Here is a 3784-nt window from a genome sequence, read left to right on the forward strand (position 1 = left end):
AGAAACATATTCTCCTATAATGGATGCAATAATATTGCGTTATTTGGTCAGTTTATCCGCATATCATAAATTACATATGCATTTAATAGATGCGGTAATAGTCTACTTATACGGCTCGTTAGATCGGGATATCTATATGAAAGTCCCTGATGGACTAAAGATATCTAAACCATCCAATGAATATTCGCAAGGGTTATGCTCAGTTGAATTGCAAAGATTTTTATATGATCTAAAGAAATCTGGACGAATGTAGTATACTCATCTTATTGAGTATCTGGCCAAAAATGGATTTAAGAATGATGATATCTGTCCATGTGTTTTCATAAAGAAATCTGTATCTGAATTCATTATAATTGTTTTGTACGTTGATGATTTAAATATCATTGGAACTCCTGAAACGATTCTAACAATTATAAAAACTTTAAAAGAAGAGTTTGAGATGAAAGATCTTGGAAAGACTAAGTTTTATCTTGGCATGCAGATCGAGCATACAAAAAATGGGATCTTTATTCGTCAAACAACATACACAGAGAAGATTTTGAAGAGATTTTATATGGATAAGTCACATTCATTAAGTACCCCGATGATTGTGAGGTCTTTGGATATGAAAAAGGATCAATTCCGTCCTAAAGAAGAAAATGAAGATATCCTTGGTCCTGAAATATCATATCTTAGTACTATTGGAGCGCTAATGTATCTTGCTAATAATACACGACCTGATGTATCATTTGCTGTGAATTTACTAGTAAGGTATAATTCCTCTCCAACCAGAAGACATTGGAATGGATCAAACAAATCTTTCGATATCTTCAAGGAACGGTTGATATGGGATTGTTTTATCCCTATGGATCCAAGTTAGAACTAGTTGGGTATGCAGATGCAGGATACTTGTCTTATCCTCATAAAGGGAGATCTCAAATAGGATACCTGTTCACATATGGTGGTACAACGATATCATAGAGATCCACAAAACAGACGATTGTGGCAATATCCTCTAATCATGCTGAAATACTAGCGACACATGAAGCTAGTCGAGAGTGTTTTTGGCTCAGGAGTTTGGTCCAATATATTCTGTCATCATGTGAACTGACTGATCAAAAGATATCTCCAACTGTCCTGTTTGAAGATAATACAGCATGCATTGCTCAACTTAAATGTGGATATATCAAAGGCGATAGAACAAAACATATTTCTCCCAAATTCTTCTTCACTCATGATATTCAAAATCAAGGGACAATTCATGTCCAACAGATCTGCTCAAGTGACAATCTGGCAGATTTAAAATCACTCCCAAAATCCTCTTTTGAAAAGTTGGTACATCAGATTAGGATGCGCCAATTTCGAGATATTAAATGATATCGACAAGAAGAGGAGACTATACTCTTTTTTTCTTTGTCAGGTTTTTTCCCATTGGGTTTTTCTTGACAAGGTTTTTAATGAGGCAATCTCCATCACAAAGGATATTATACTCTTTTTCCTTTACTAAAATTTTTTCCATTGAGTTTTTTTTAGTAAAGTTTTAATGAGGCATAATACTAAATGGACATTTAAAGGGGAGTGTTGTGATAAGGATCAACGTGAATGTCCATTCTCAAAAAAGAATGAACTTAAATAAAAGTTAAAAATAAAGACCCATACATGTATAAATAGGGACATGTATCTGAGGCATCATACACATCAATAACAATATTATATTATCTCTCTTTTATACTCTTCTCTCTCTTTACATACAATACTACTTATATTAGTATATATATATATTTTTTGTGTTGTTCGCAATATAAGTAACATATAATATAGTACCTAATAGGGTGCTAAATACCCATCAACAATTGCATTCAAATACTACTGATTTCAATTAAAAAAATATAAAAATAGAACTTAACATTTTTTTGTAGCATTTATTTTTAAAATAATACTATATATCTAAATTTTTTTATAAACTAAATCTAACTTAATTAAACAATAGAATTTAAAATAATAATAATTATAATTAATTTTTATTATGTATGTTAGACTAATTTGATTAGATTTAGTTAACAAAAAGTTTTGATGGATAATATTATTCTTATTTTTAACTCTATATATCTTTTTCTATTTTTGTTTTGAAGATAAATCAATTGTTGCTGAATCGTTTCATTTTGGTCCTTTTTTTGCATAAGTGATAAGATCATAAGGCCTATAGGATTTGATTCGAGAGAAAAGAAAAAAAAAGCTGGAATAAATAGATAAAAGTAAAACAAAAGAGTTTGTGCTAGATAAAAATACACATTAAAAATTTATAAATATTAAAGAATATTTTAGAGATTATTTTTTTTAGTATTATTATGTAGTAAGAGTTTGATATTTATAAATATTTGATGTGTACGTATTTCTTTTATCGAAAATAATCTCTAGAGTGTACGTTAATATTTTATAAATCTTTATGTATATTTTTGTCTACTATAATTTTTTTATGTATATTTTTTGTTTATGAAACAAAAATATTATTTGATGGGCAATTCTCCACGAAAGATCAGAAACAAACAAAGTTTCATATAGTTAAGTGAAAAATAGGAATTAATGACCTCAACCGTAAAATAAATCATCGTATTTTGGGTTCAACCAATTTAGAGAGAATGAATAGTTTCATAAGACAAATAAAAGTTTGAGTGTTTTGAACAGTATTTTGTTTTTAAAAAATTATCTGTAAATTTAATTTTTAGAAAAAAGTATACATCTTTTTCTGAGAAATATTAAAATGACATCTCTTCTCTTTATTTACCAAATATACACTTTAGTCTATTTACTTAATTCTATTAAAAATATTGACAGAATATTTCTTTTAAATATTTCATTAAATAAAATTAACATTACTATTTATCGTTTTATCCTTTTATATTTATTTTTGGTAAAAGCTAACAAAATTTAAACTAGAAAATAATTTTGTTGAAATATATTTTGGTAGAACAATTTTATCAAAAATAAATAAATTTTTGCTAAAAATTATCTTTGTAAAACATAATTTATTTTTTCTTAAAAAAAATTAAACATAACATTAACTAGATAGAGTTAACAAAAAGAATTAAAATAGATTAAAGAAGAGATTTAATTTATTAGCAAAAAAATTAACTTTATAAATAAAGAAGAGAGTATGTTATTTTAACATCTATTAAAAAAAGAGTGACGATTTTTTAATTTGTATAAAAATATTAAAAATAAGCTTGAATTATGTTAAGAATAAAATATTATTTTGATGTTTGAGTCAAATTTTAATTTGATCCCTAATATTTTAGACATTTTATTTTTATCTCAATAAATTTTAAACAAATTTAATATTATTCTACCATTAAATTTGACATAAATAATTAAAGAATTGAATGATATAAACTTAACAATATTATTAGTTAATTTATGTCTTTTTATTTCTCTGTTGTTAGAGAAACTTAAACAAAACCTTTTTATACCACTTGTTTTTCTCGTTGTCTTTCTTGTACAAATTCACAAATCATAGCAAACAATTATATTAACAATCTAAAATCAAAATCAAAGAAAATTTTTTACATTATTGATAATTATTAATGAGTAATCTGCTTGACTTACATATTCAAATCTAATGATATTAGTTTTTTAATATGCTCGTTCATATCAAATTTAATATTAAGACAACATTAAATTTATTTCAAACTTTTTATGACTAAATAAAATTTTAAAATGTTAAATACCAAATTAAAATATGATCTAAATTCTTAAACTTAAAATAATATTTTACTCTTTAATTAAAAAGTAATTACAAACTGTGCAA

This window comes from Arachis duranensis, chromosome 8 (genome assembly GCF_000817695.3).
Source record: "Arachis duranensis cultivar V14167 chromosome 8, aradu.V14167.gnm2.J7QH, whole genome shotgun sequence".
Taxonomy (NCBI): domain Eukaryota; kingdom Viridiplantae; phylum Streptophyta; class Magnoliopsida; order Fabales; family Fabaceae; genus Arachis; species Arachis duranensis.